The 15,629-nt window shown below is 35.9% G+C and overlaps 1 non-coding gene across 1 annotated transcript; it reads left to right on the top strand.

Moving 5' to 3' along the window:
- Positions 1–15,180: 15,180 nt before the first annotated feature.
- On the top strand, positions 15,181–15,287 carry LOC150004546 (U6 spliceosomal RNA). The gene has a single exon (XR_016512488.1). It is a non-coding gene; the product is annotated as a U6 spliceosomal RNA (small nuclear RNA).
- The last annotated feature ends 342 nt before the right edge of the window (positions 15,288–15,629 follow it).

Here is a 15,629-nt window from a genome sequence, read left to right as displayed (position 1 = left end):
ACAAATGACATAAAGGGTAATCCAAGAACATCAGGCTCAGGAGATCAAAGAGACTGCACAACTGAAACCCCCAGATCTCCCACAAAGAATCTCATATCACAAAGGAGCGAAGTCAAAGCAGACTATCCCCCCCCCAAAAAAAACAAATAAATAAATAAATAAAAACAAGAAGAATCCAACATGGTAAGCCGCAAAAATAACCCTTCAATGAAAAGAAAAGAGGAATCCTCAGGAAGAGAGATAGATGAAATAGACACAGCCCAAATGTCAGACATGGGATTCAAAACAATGGTGGTAAAGAAGCTCAATATACTCGACATCCTTAAAAACAACTATGACAACCTCCAAGGAAGTTACCAGCAGCTCCAAGAAAATTACAGGGAACTTGCAGAGAACTACACCAGCATAAAAAAAGACATAGAAACTATTAACAAGAAGCAGGAAAAATTGAAGAATTCAATCTCTGAACTGAAAAACACAGTAGAATCAGTCAAAAGCAGACTAAACAAAGCAGAAGATGGTATTAGTGAGTTAGAAGATAATTTAGAAAAAATTTTAGGACGATACAGCAAAATGAAAAAGAGATTGAAAAAGTATGAAGAAGAGTAAGGGAATTACAGGATAGCATAAGGAAGAGCAATACCAGAGTCATTGGAATTAAAGAGGGATCAGAAGAACAAGAAATAAATAAACTGATAGGAGAAATAATGACAGAATATTTTCCCAACCTGATAAGAGAAAAAGTTATGCAAGTCCAAAAAGCACAGAGAGATCCAATAAAGAGGAACCCCAAAAAACCGACTGCAAGGGACATCATAATTAAAATGGCAACATTTCAAGACAAAGAGAGAATCCTAAAAGGAGCAAGAGAGAAACAGCAAATAACATACAAGGGAGCTCTGATAAGGCTATCAACTGATTTCTCAACAGAAACATTACAAGCCAGAAGGGAATGGTCAAAAATATTTAAAGCAATGAAAAACAAAGGCCTACAATGAAGAATACTCTACCCAGCAAGGCTCTCATCCAAAATGGAAGGTGAAATAAGGAGTTTCTCAGACAAAGGAAGACTAAAAGAATACATCTCCAGCAAACCAGCATTGCAAGAGATGCTAAAGGGAGTGTTCTAAGAAAAAATAAGACAAAAAAAAAAAAAAGAGAGAGAGAAGAGAGGAACAGAGGTACAAAGGGCAATGAATAAATACACGTCAATAATAACCTTAAATGTAAATGGATTAAATGCTCCAATTAAAAGACATAGGGTAACAGAATGGATAAGAAAACAGGACCCACATATTTGCTGTCTACAAGAAACACACCTCAAATCAAAAGATTTACACAGACTGAAAATAAAGGGATATAAAAAAATATTCCAAGCAAACGGACCGGAAAAAAAAGCCGGGGTAGCAGTCCTCATATCAGACAAAACGGATTTCAAAGCAAGGGCAATAAAAATAGACAAAGAAGGACATTTCATAATACTTAAAGGAAAAATCCATCAAGAAGATATGACATTGATAAACATATATGCACCCAACACAGGAGCACCCAAATACATAAAGCAAATACTAGACGACCACAAGAAGGATGTCAACAACAACACACTCATAGTAGGGGACTTCAACACTCTATTATCAACAATAGACAGATCATCAAAGCAAAGAAACACCAAGGATATATACGCATTGAACAACACACTAAACCACATGGACCTAACTGATATATATAGAACTTTCCACTCCAAAGAAGCAAAATATACATTCTTTTCAAATGCACATGGGGCATTTTCAAAGATAGACCACATGATAGGACACAAAACAAGCCTCAACAAGTTCAAGAAAATTGAAATCATATCAAGCATCTTTTCAGATCACAATGCCTTGAAACTAGAAAGCAACCTCAGAGAAAAAAATTAAAGACACCCAAACTCATGGAGATTAAATAACATGTTATTAAATAATGAATGGGTTAACAATGACATCAAAGCAGAAATCAAGAAATTTTTAGAAACTATTGATAATGAGCACACAACAGCCCCAAACTTGTGGGACACAGCAAAAGCAGTCCTAACAGGGAAGTTCATAGCAATACAGGCATATCTGAAAAGGATAGAAGAATCTCAAATAAAAAACCTAACCATAAAGCTACAAGAACAAGAACAACAACAACAAACAAAACGTAGGGCAAGAAGAAGGGACGAAATCATCAAGATCAGAGCAGAACTAAATGACATAGAGACTAAACAGACAATCCAAAAGATCAACAAAACTAGGAGCTGGTTCTTTGAAAAAATAAACAAAATCGACAAGCCTCTAGCAAGTCTAATCAAGAAAAAAAGAGAGAAGACCCAAATAAACAAAATCAGAAATGAAAGAGGAGAAATCATGACTGATACCACAGAAATACAAATGATAGGTCGAAATTACTACAAACAACTGTATGGCAAGAAATTTGACAATCTAGAAGAAATGGACAAATTTCTAGAAACATACAACCTTCCAAAACTGAATCAAGAAGAAGTGGAAAGTCTCTATAGACCAATTACAAAGAAGGAAATTGAAACAGTAATCCAAAATCTCCCTGCACACAAAAGCCCTGGACCGGATGGCTTCACAGGCGAATTCTACAAAACATTCAGGGAAGAACTAACTCCTATCCTCCTCAAACTGTTCCGAAAAATCCAAGAAGAGGGGAAAATCCCAAACTCTTTCTGTGAAGCCAGTATTATCCTAATCCCAAAACCAGGAAAAGCCACAACAAAGAAAGAAAACTACAAGACAATATCACTGATGAACATAGATGCTAAAATCCTCAATAAAATATTGGCAAACAGGATCCAGCAATACATCAAAAAGATCATACATCATGATCAAGTGGGCTTCATTCCAGGGATGAAAGGATGGTTTAATATTCGCAAATCAATAAATGTAATACATCACCTAAACAAAATGAAACACAAAAATCACATGATCATATCAATAGATGCAGAAAAAGCATTTGATAAAGTACAACACCCATATATGATGAAAACACTCAGGAAAATGGGAATAGAAGGAGCATAGCTTAACATAATTAAGGCTATATATGAGAAGCCTGAGGCCAACATCATACTCAATGGACAAAAGCTAAAAGCATTCCCCCTGAATTCAGGAACTAGACAAGGTTGCCTCTCTCTCCACTCCTATTCAACATAGTGTTGGAAGTCTTAGCCACAGCAATCAGACAAGAAAAAGAAATAAAAGGCATCCAAATTGGGAAAGAGGAAGTAAAACTATCATTATATGCAGATGACACGATAGTATACCTAGAAAATCCTATAAACTCCACTAAAAGACTACTTGATATAATAAGTGAATTTGGCAAAATCGCAGGGTACAAAATAAATATACAGAAATTTAAGGCACTTCTGTACACCAACAATAAAATATCAGAGACAGAAACAAAAAAGAAAATACCATTTACTATAGTAACAAGAAAAATAAAGTACCTACGAGTAAAGTTAACCAAAGAGATAAAAAACCTGTACTCTGAAAATTACATAATATTGAAGAAAGAAATTAAAGAAGATACAAATAAATGGAAGCAAATACCATGTTCTTGGATGGGAAGAATCAACATCATCAAAGTGGCCATACTACCCAAAGCAATTTACAGATTCAATGCAATCCCTATTAAAATACCAATGACATATTTCACAGACCTAGAACAAATACTCCATAAATTCATATGGAACCAAAAGAGACCCCAAATAGCAAAAGCAATCTTGAGACAGAAGAACACAGCAGGAGAAATCACAACACCAGATATCAAACAATACTACAAAGCCACTGTACTCAAAACAGTCTGGTACTGGCATAAGAACAGACATATAGATCAGTGAAACAGAATAGAGAGTCTAGAAATATACCCAGGCCTCTATGGTCAACTATTATTTGATAAAGGAGGAAGGAACATAAAATGGACTGAGAAGAGCCTCTTTAACAAATGGTGCTGGGAGAACTGGATAGGAACTTGCAAAAAAATGAAATGACCACCAACTTACACCACACATGAGAATAAACTCAAGATGGATCAAAGACTTAAATGTAAGCCGGGACACCATAAAAGTCCTAGAGGAAAACATAAGACAAGAATATATCAGATATCTCATGTAACAATTTTTCACGGATACATCTCCTAAAGCAACAGAAATAAAGGAAAAAATAAATAAATGGGATTACATCAAAGTAAAGAGTTTCTGCTCAGCAAAAGAAAACATCAGCAAGATGAAAAGGAAGCCAACCATATGGGAAAACATATTTGCCAATGCCAAATATGACAGACAGGGGACTGATTTCAAAAATATATAAAGAGCTTATACGACTCAACATCAAGTAAACAAACAACCCAATTAAAAAATGGGCAAAGGACCTGAACAAACACTTCTCCAAAGAGGACATACAGAAGGTCCATAGACACATGAAAAAATGCTCAACATCATTAGCCATCAGGGAGATGCAAATAAAAACCACAATGAGATACCATCATCAACAAATCAACAAACAACAAGTGCTGGCGAGGATGTGGAGAAAAGGGAACCCTATTGCACTGTTAGTGGGAATGCAGACTGGTGCAGCCACTATGGAAAACAGTATGGAATTACCTCAAAAGATTAAAAATGGAACTGCCTTTTGAACCAGCGACTCCACTACTAGGATTATACCCGAAGTATCTTGAAACACCAATTCAAGAGAACTTATGCACCCCTATGTTCACTGCAGCACTGTTTACAATAGCTAAGTGCTGGAAACAACCTAAGTGCCCATCTGTAGATGAGTGGATCAAAAAACTCTGGTACATTTACACAATGAAATACTATGTAGCAGAAAGAAAAAAGGAACTCCTGCCATTTGCAACAACATGGATGGAACTAGAGAGAATTATGCTTAGTGAAATAAGCCAGGCAAAGAAAGAAAAATACCATATGATATCACCTAATACTGGAAACTAAATAACAACACAAACAAAGGAACTAAATAGAACAAAGAGCAGAATAGCAGTCAATAGTGGGGAGGGGAGAGGGGAAGAAGGGGGATAAGTAAAGGAAGGGTTTAGTCAAAGGATCTGTATAAATGACTCATGGACATGGACAACAGGGAGGGGTATGATGTGGGAGAGGGGGTGGGTTGGATTGGAGAGAGAAATGGGGGAAAATGGGACAACTGTAACTGAAAAACCAAAAAAAAAAAAAAAAAGATTATACACCATGGTCAAATGGTATTTATTCTGGGGGTATAACATTGGTACAATATACCCAAATCAATAAATGTAATACATCACTAATAAAATGAAAGACAAAGTCACATGATCATACCAATAGATTAAGAAAAAGCATTGAATAAAATCTAACACTCATTCATGAAAAGAAAAACAACTCTTAGCAGAGTGGGAATAGTGGGATCATACCTCAACACAATAAAGGCTATATATAAAAAAAACCTACAGGTAACATCATTCACAGTGCGAAAAAACTAAAAACATTCCCCTTAAGATCAAGAACATGACAAGGATGTTAATTTCCCCACTCTTACTCAACATAGTTCTGGAAGTCCTAGCCACAGTAATCAGGCAAGAAGAGGAAATAAAAAACATCAGAATTGTAAAGAAAAAAGTAAGGTGTCATTATTCACAGATGACATGGTATTGTACATAGAACACCCTAAAGCCTCCACCCAAAACTACTAAACCTAATAAATTTGGCAAAGTAGCAGAATACAAAATTAATACCCAGAAACTGATGGCATTTTTATATACCAATAATAAGTAATGAGAAAGAGAAAATAAGAAAACAATTTCATTTACAATTAAAACAAAAAATAAGGTACCTAGGAATAAATTTAATCAAGGGGGTAAAAGAGTTGTACTCCAAAAAGTATAGGCCACTGAAGAAAGAAATTAAGAAAGATATAATAAGTGGAAGTACATAATGTGTCCATGGATTGGAAGAGTTAACATAATTAAAATGGCTATTCTACCCAAAACAATTTATACATTCAGTACAATTCTTATTAAAGTAACAATGGCATTCTTCTCAGAACTATAACAAATACTCCAAATATTTGAATGGAACCAAAAAAGACCCTGAATAGCCTCAGCAATCTTATAAAAGAAGAACCAAACTGTAGGTATCACAATTCCTGATATTAAACTGTACTCTAAGGCCACTTTAATAAAAACAGCCTGGTACTGGCATAAGAACAGACATATAGGTCAATGGAACAGAACAGAGCCTGTATGGTCAGCTGAAACTTCACAAAGGTGGGAAGAGTGTACAAAGAGCAAAGACAATTTCTTCAGTAAATCATGTTCCGAAAACTCGACTGGAACAAGCAAAAAATGAAACTAGACCACCAACTTAAACCATACACAAAAATAAACTCAAAATGGAAAGAAAACAAATATAAGTTGTGAAACCATAAAAATCCTAGAAGAAAACATAGATAGTAAAATCTCAAACATTCAACATAGAAATATTTTTGCCAATATGTTTCCAAAGGCCCTGGAAACAAAGCAGAAAATAAACACATGGAACTACATCAAGTTTAAAAGCTTCTGTGCAGCTTAAGAAGCTATCAGCAAGACAAATAGGGAACCCACTATATCGGAGAGAATTTTTGCCCATGATACATCTGACAAGGGTTTAATCTCTAAAGTATATGAAGAACTAATGCAACTCAATGGCAGGAAGACAAACACCCCAATTACGAAATGGTAAAAAGATCTGAACAGACACTTCTCCAAAGAGGACACACCCTTAGACATATTAACAAATGCTCAACATCACTAAACATCAGAGAAATGCAAATTAAAACCTCAATAAGATATCACCTTATACCTATCAGAATGGTTACCATCGATAAATCGACAAACAAGTGTTTGCCAGGTTGTGGAGCAAAGGGAACCTTAATGCACTGTTGGTGGGAATGCAGTCTGGTGCAACCACTGTGGAAAACAATATGGAGTTACCTCAAAAAATTAAAGAGCAGTTTCCAGGAGGTGAGAGTTTAAGCCACCTCTGAAAGAGGTTGATTGCAATGATTTGTAGGAGTAAAAGTTGGTGAGTATTCTACTTAGGATACCCTGATTTAAAGGTGGGAGTGCTTGAAGTGTGGGAGATCATTTTGAGACTGACTTCTTAGCAGTCAAATGGCCATTTGGGAAAAGACTAATTTTGAGGATGTCCTAATAGTTTGTTTTTGCCAATGGGGCAGAACAACTGAAGGCACAGTGAAATTAAAGGGAGTTCGCGCACATACTTGCTCCAGGCTCCAGTAGGGGCGCGAGGTGGACTTTGAGTGCTGTGGGAGAAATTATTTAGGGAGATTGCTCTCCTCCCAGTGACTCTAAGAGGCATAAAGCAATGTTTTTTTTGTTTGTTTGTTTTGTCTTGCTTGTTTTTTTCACCACCTGGGAGGCACAGCTGGAGGCATGACAAGATTCTTAGGGGGAGCTCACACGCACACTTGCCCCTGGTTCTGTTGGGGTGAGAGGTGGACTGGAGATCATGAGTACTGTGGTACAAAATGTTTGGGGAGATTCTCCCTTCCCATTGGCACAGCCAATGGGGAAGCAGTAGCCCCACCTGAAGAAACTACTCGGCCCTGGCCCATTGTGCTTAAGCCTGACTGTGGATTTCAGAATGATTAGAGTAAACAGTGAAAGAGAGAGACCTGGTGGAAAAGCACTGATAGTTAGGATTAGGCTGCCTAGATCCAGACTGGGACACAGCTAAAGTCATCAGGATGATTCCAGAAAGAGAAGAAAGTGAAAAAAATACAGAAACTACAGCAAATTCCACTGTGCCTTTCTCATACATATCCTTCAAATAGTTATTCTATGTCTCCCCAGTCTATGCATTGTACGTGAATAGTCTTTATGTTATAGTTTATTTTAAACTCATATTTTGCTCCTTTCTTTTCTCAATTTTACCATTTGATTTCCTCCTCTTATCTTTATTTTAAATTCTATAGTTTCCCTTACTACTCCTCAGTTCCAGTCAGCAATCTTTTTTTTTTTTTTTTTTTACCTCTCCAGCCTTTTCTTTTTTCAATCATAAAATACACTTACTCTATCCCCACCTTGACCAATCGGTGACATTCCTGCAAATTTATTCATAGATCTTCACTACTCTGGTATTTCAAATCTCAAATCTTATTGTTCCCCTCTCCAAATTCATCTGTACCATCCTCCAGCCCTTTCTTTCTTTCACTTTAAATTTGAAATTTCACCTGTCTTAGCTTGGTTTTCATTCTTCACTCTAAGTATTCCTGCTCATTTTGTCGTCTCAAAATCACTTTCCTTTCCCCCAGACATCTCTTAAGCTTCTCTTTCTTTCATTTTTACCTCTTACTTCCATCCCACCTCCATTAATCTTAGCTAATAGGTTAATATTAGTGCTGTAGTGACATTTTTTCTCTAAATTGGGGTTTATTATTTTTCTTACTTTTATTCATCTTCCTTATTATTAGTTTTCTTCTCTGTGTGTGTGTGTGTGTTGGTTCTCTCACACACACTATACATGTATTTTAGAACTTCTGTTTTAAGCTAATACTAACTGTTTTCCTTCTCTTAATTCATTCCACCCTCATCCATCCCTTTTTCATATATGATATAAATTTTACTTTCTTTCTCTCACTGCCATGTCCCTACTTGCTACTATTATTGCTCCTCCCACTCCCCTCTAAAGAATCATTTTTCTTTCTGTTAGCCAACTCATTTATTTTCCTTTATTATAATAGTCTCAATTTCATTACAGCCTTACTAACACTGGTTCATTAGCAATTGATACAGTGATTGAGGAAGAGAGATATCTTTGTGGGTGTGGGGTTCTTGCCTGGGCAAGTGGCTTTATTTTAGCAGGAGCTCAATAACTGTTTACAAAATGAAGTGGGCAGAGTGACTCTCAGTCAGCTAGCTGGAGGGAAGGACACACCAAAGAGCAACACAATAGCAAGCAAAACCAAATTTCTACCAGAAAGCCAAAATAAAAGTCATAAAGGGCATCCCAAGAGCATCAAGTTCAGGAGGTCAAAATGTCTGCACCACTGAATCCCAGAGAACTCCTACCACAGAAAGTCAAAATAAAAATCAGGAAGTTAGGCCCTGGCTACTGTGACTCAGTGGATTGAGCATCAGCCTACGAGCCAAGTGTTGCTGGTTTGATTCCCAGTCAGTGCACATAACTAGGTCGCACGTCAGGTTCCCAGTTGGGGGCATGAGTGAGAGGCAACCACACAGTGATGTTTCTCTCCCTCTCTTTCTCCTTTCCCCTTTCTCTAAAAATAAACAAATAAAGAAACAAATAAATAAGTTATTTTTAAAAATCAGGAAGTTGAAGCAGATTGACTTAAGGAGCAGAAAAAAATAAGAACAGCCACATAAAATAGAGAGATGAAGAAACAACACCCCATTGAAAGGAAAGGAGGAATTCACAGAAGGAGGGATAAATGAAATAGAAGCAAGCAAACTATCAGACATGGAATTCAAAACAATGGTAATAAGGAAGCTCAATGAACTCAACAAATTCATAGAAAACTACAATGAACTACATAGAAACTACAAAGAACTCCAGGAAAATTACAAAAAACACCAAAGGAGCTATAAGGAACTACTGAAAACTACATCAGCATTAAAAAAAGACATAGAAACTACCAAAAAGAGCCAGGAAGAAATAAAGACTACAATTTCTGAATTGAAGAACACAGTAGAAGGACTCAAAAGCAGGCTAAATGAAGCAGAAAATTAGATCAGTGAATTAGAGGACAACATAGAAAAAAATTCCCAAACAATGCAACAAAATGAAAAAAACTTAAGAAGAATGAAGAAGGTTTAAGAGAGCTGCAGGACAATATGACATGCAATAATATCCATATTATAGGGTACCAGATGGAGAAGAGGAGAAGCAAGGGATAGAACCTGATAGAAAAATTAATGACAGAAAATTTTCCTAACCTGATGAGAAAAGAAGTCCTGCAATTCCAGGAAGCACAGAGGGTCCCAATGAAGATGGACCCAAAAAGGCCCACTCCAAGGCACATCATAATTAAAATGACAACATTCAAAGACAAAGAGGGAATCATAAAAGCAGTAATAGAAAAACAGCAAATAATATACAAGGGAGCTCCGATAATTTTATCAACCGATTTCTCAACAGGAACACTACAAGCCAGAAGGGAATGGCAAAAAATATTCCAAGCAAAGTAAATATACAGAAGTCTAAGGCATTTCTGTACATCAACAATAAAATATCAGAGACAAAAACTAAAAAAAAAAAATCAAATTTACTATAGCAACAAGAAAAATAAAAAAGTACCTAGGAATAAACTTTACCAAAGAGATAAAATACCTGTACTTGGAAAACTACGTAACACTGAAGAAAGAAATTAAGGAAGATACAAATAAATGGAAGCAAATATGTTCATGGATGGGAAGAATCAACATCATTAAAATGTCCATACTATCCAAAGCATTTTTCAGATTCAACAGAATCCCTATTAAAATAGCAGCAATGTATTTCACAGACCTAGAACTAATACTTCAAAAATTTATACGGAACCAAAAAAGACCTCGAATAGCCAAAGCAATCTTGAGACAGAAGAACACAGAAGGAGGCATCACAATACCAGACATCAAATTATACTACAAAGCCACTGTGATCAAAACAGTCTGTTGGTGGCATAAGAACAGATATATAGATCAATGACACAGAATAGAGAGCCCAGAAATAAACCCAGGTTTATATGGTCAACTAATATTTGATAAAGTTAGAATTAACACAGATAAAGTGAAAAGAGCCTCTTCAACAAATTGTTCTAGAAGAACTGGGTAGGGAAATGCAAAAAAAAAAAAAAAAAAAAAACTAGATTACCAACTTACACCATACATGAAAATAAACTCAAGATGGATAAAAGACTGTGATGTAAGCTGTCACACCATTAAAGTCCTGGAGGAAAACATAGACAAAAAAGTTTCAGATAGCCCACATAGTGATTTTTTTCACCAATATATCTCCTAAAGCAAGAGAAATAAAGAAAATAATAAATAAGTGGGACTACATCAAACTAAAGAGTTTTTGCTCTGCAAAAGAAAACATCAGCAAGATGAAAAGGAAACCAACTGTATGGGAAAATATACTTGCCAATGATATCTCAGACAAGGGATTAATCTCCAAAATATATAAAGAACTTAAATGTCACAACACCAAGAAGACAGAGAGCCCACTTAAAAAAATGGACAAAGGACCTGAACAAACACTTCTCCAGAGAGGACATACAGAGGACCGATAGGCATATGAAAGAATTCTCTACATCACTAGCCATCAGAGGGATGCAATTAAAAACCACAATGAGGTACCACTTCACACCGGTCAGAATGGCCACCATCAACAAATCAACAAACAATAAGTGTTGTCAAGAACGTGGAGAAATGGGAACCCTACTGCATTGTTGGTGGGAATGCATACTGGTGCAGCCACTGTGGAAAACAGTATGGTAGTTCCTTAAAAAACTAAAAATGGAGCTGCTTTTAGATCTAGTGTTTCCATTGCTAGGATTACACCGAAAGAATCCTGAAACACCAATTCAAAAGAACCTATGTATCTATATGTTCATAGCAGAACTAGTTACAATAGGCCAGTGCTGGAAACAGCCTAAATGCCCATCTGTAGATAAGTGGATCAAAAACTATGGTACACTTACACAACGGAATACTGTGCAGTAGAAAGAAAGAATATACTCCTACCATTTGCAACAACATGATGAAACTAGAGAGAATTATGTTTAGTGAATTAAGCCAGAGAGCAAAAGACAAATACTATATGACATCACTTAACACAAGTACCTAATGAACAACACAAACAAATGAGCAACATCACTGAACAAGAGGCATGTAAACAAGGAGCATACTAACAGTTACCAGGGGGAAGGAGGAGAAAGGTAGTACGAAGGGAAAGGGTCTAGTTAAGCAACTAAAATAAATGAGCCATGGACATGGACAATGGAGTGGGGATTAACTGTGGGAGATGGGTTGGGTGGGGTAGGGGTGAGCAATGGGGGAAAAATGGGACAACTGTTATAGAAAAACAATAAATAAATACACATTAAAAAAGAAACTTCCTTTTGATCCAATGATTCCACTTCTGGGACTTTATTCCAAGGATCCTGAAACACCATTACAAAAAAAAATATGCACCCCTATATTTATAGATGTGTTACTTACAATAGCCAAGATCTGGAAACAGCCTAAGTGCCCACTTGTAGATGAGTGGATAAAAACAGTTGTAGTACATTTACACAACGGAATACTCTGCAACAATAAAAACACAGAAACTCTTACATTTTTCAGCAGCATGGATGGACCTGGAGGAAATTATGTTAAATGAATTAAGCTATTCAGTGAAAGACAAATACCATGTGATCTCACTTATATGTGAAATATAATGAACATTAAAACTAACAGTAAAAAATTGGGTACTCTAACAGTATAAACAATAAAAATAAATTTTAAAGAAAGAAAATACTAGAGTTTGTCACACATAGAAACCACAAATATTGTTTTATGAAACGTAATATTCAGCTATTTGTATGTGTGTGTGTGTGTGTGAGAGAGAGAGAGAGAAAGAGAGAGAGAGAGAGATGGAAGAGAAAACTGGGTTGAAAGATTAAGAAGTGTTACTTTCTGTGGGTTGGGAACAGCAAAGATATTATAGTTTATAAAAATATTTAGAAAATCACCTAGGAGTTGTGGTGGCTGAAATAATTGAGCATCATTCGTATAAGGGAATAGGTAGTAAATGATTGTTTAGTCAAATACTTGGATTCACAAATTGCATTACAATGGGATTCACTAAGAATATTAGGTACATAGGTGACTCTCCTGCATCTTCTTCTGATGTTGTTAAACAATTTTTTACTTATTTGCTTAAACAGCATACCTTAAAACAGTTTGTCAATATATTTTCAGGATGCTTTAAAAATCAAAATATCATTGAACCTCTGCAGTTCATATAATATTCAAATGTAAATATTCCCATCTGTTGTTTCTTATTTTCCATTTCATTTGCCTGGAATGTTCTGCTTCCAGCTGGTCATATAAACATATATCATTTCTCTTATCTCCTATAGAAGGTTTTGCTGAACCACCAGATCTAAAACATATCCCCTCACTATGTCACAATATATATTTTTCTTCTTTTCCCTGGCTGGTTTGGCTCAGTGGATTGAGTGTCGGCCTGCGAGCTAAATGTCGCTGGTTCGATCTTCCAGTCAGGGCACATCAGAGAAGGAAAACTCTGACTCCAAAAAACCTCCGCTGCCTTGCGGCATACCTCTTTAGGGGAAAGGCTAAGGGAGTAAACCCCGACAGAAAATCCAGAGCCAGAGTCCCTAAGGCGGTTTGACGTTGTAGTCAACACCGGCAACTCCTGCGGCGCACCTGAAGCCAAGCTGTATTGACTCCGTCTTTCCCTTGGACCCTTCAGCTGCGAAGAGAGGGGGGGTCTGCTGCATGGGCAACAGCAGACCCTCCATATCACCCTGCCCAGGCTCTGTAGCTTCAGCTTCACTGGAGAGGACACTCCAGCGTCATCGCAAGGTGTCGATTCAACACAGGAGGAGACAGATACCGTGTCACTCCCGAGTCGGACTGCACAACCATTCTCGGCGGTGCAGATAGACTCTTAAGAAGCTACACCATCGTCTCTCGAGACGGACGGCTGCCGACGATATTTTTCTTCTTAATAACACATCACCACCTTAAATTATCTTGTTTAATTATTTGTTATCTTTGTTATTTTGTACACCACAATTTAAAGTCCACCCACCTGTCTCCAGAATGTAAGCACTACGAGAGCAGGGTCTTTGCCTGTCTTGTCCACTGCATGCCTTCAGAAACTGTCTGACACATAAACATTTGTTGACTTGATGACTGATTAAATTTCAGAAACGATGACAAAACTTTGCCTATTCCTTTATGAAAACTTTCTAAAAGTGGAAATCAGGATGACTACTGCAATATAACATTTTATAAGGATTTCTTTTTGGCTTAGTTTTGTCCTGATTTAGGCCTTATCTATTTATTTTATATTTATTCTTAGTAGCATTGTTCAGATTGCAAACCTTGAATGGCTTAGGAACTGATAAAAAAAAAAAAAGCTTATTACCAACCCTGACCAACAAAGTCATTTAAAACTGGAATCAACAATAGCTATTATGAAGGGAATTCAAACACTTGGAGTTTGTAACAGAGGTGGATGCTTTAATTCATTACTGTGTGTCCATCTGCTGTTTTAGGGTCAATATAAACTCTCACTGCATTATAATCTATTATACATACTATTGAATTTTATTTTTCAGTGCACAGATTAAGAGGAGTAGAAAATTGCTACTTCTGTTATAAGTTGTGAAACTAATATACCCACCTCAGTGAACTTATTTTAATGGACAATAGGTATATATAAAGCATGCTGAAAAGACACATGAAAAAGTCTTTGAGCAAAGAAGAAATGGACCCCATGTTAAGGCTTAAATACTTACAAAATAATATTATTTGTGGAAAATTTTACCTCTGTGGATAACTAAATTTAGTCTTTATAAATCCAGAGAGCTATAGCATTTAATATGCTAAGTGAAATTTTAGTTAAATAGGAATATTGAGACTACATGGATTATATACCTTTCTACTTGAGATATTATTGGATTATAGAGCTATTTAAAATACTTCAGTTATTTGGCATAAAGATATTATAAAAATATGTTGCATAATTTTAATACCAAAGTGCAGTTAATAACTTTCAAGTTGAAATTTGGTTTATTTATATATTTCCTTCTCCAGATCTTTATCAAGTGCTACCCTTGTTTATGTTATAACAGATACATGAAACACCAAAGAGGAAATTGTCAAATCAAATTGTTTATTATTTGATCCTGAAGATGATCCAGGGAAGCAAATGTCCAACGTTTAAATTCTGAAGTCTAAAATAAATATTTCAGAAAGACTCTCATCTTTTGTTGATTGCTAAGATACTCCACAGAATCTCACTTCCTCGCTACTTAATGCACATAAATAAAGAATTTCTTTAAAAGAATTGCTTCATTTGACAAAATAGGTGTTTGTCTACCAAAATAGACATTTAAAAAATAGATTGTGCTTGCTTTGGCAACACACATACAAAAATTGGAAGGATATAGAGAAAATAGGCATGGCCCCTCCGTAAGGATGATATACAAATTTTTGAAGTGTTCTATATTTTAGATATATGTGAAAGTTGTCAGAAAGGAGGTCCTAACTAAGGACTCTCATCTCAAGGAAGATATATTTTTGTATTCATATGAGATGATGAATTTTAACTTGTAAACCTTGCATGATAAACGTAAGTCAAATCACTATGCTGTACAACTTAAACATACACAATGGTGTATGTCAATTATATTGGAATAATACTAGAAAAATTATATTGATTATATAACAAAAGCATCATATTGAACAGTAATAATTATAATATTAACAACAAAATAATGCTGAACTATTTTATTGAATTAATGCCAGATTCTGACCCAGTACTTTCTCAAAAAAAAAAAAAAATCTCTAGAAAG

This window comes from Furipterus horrens, unplaced genomic scaffold (genome assembly GCF_987537825.1).
Source record: "Furipterus horrens unplaced genomic scaffold, mFurHor1.1.pri manual_scaffold_7, whole genome shotgun sequence".
Lineage (NCBI taxonomy): Eukaryota > Metazoa > Chordata > Mammalia > Chiroptera > Furipteridae > Furipterus > Furipterus horrens.
Note: the sequence above shows the minus strand (reverse complement) of the source record. Positions and strands in the feature narration are given on the sequence as shown.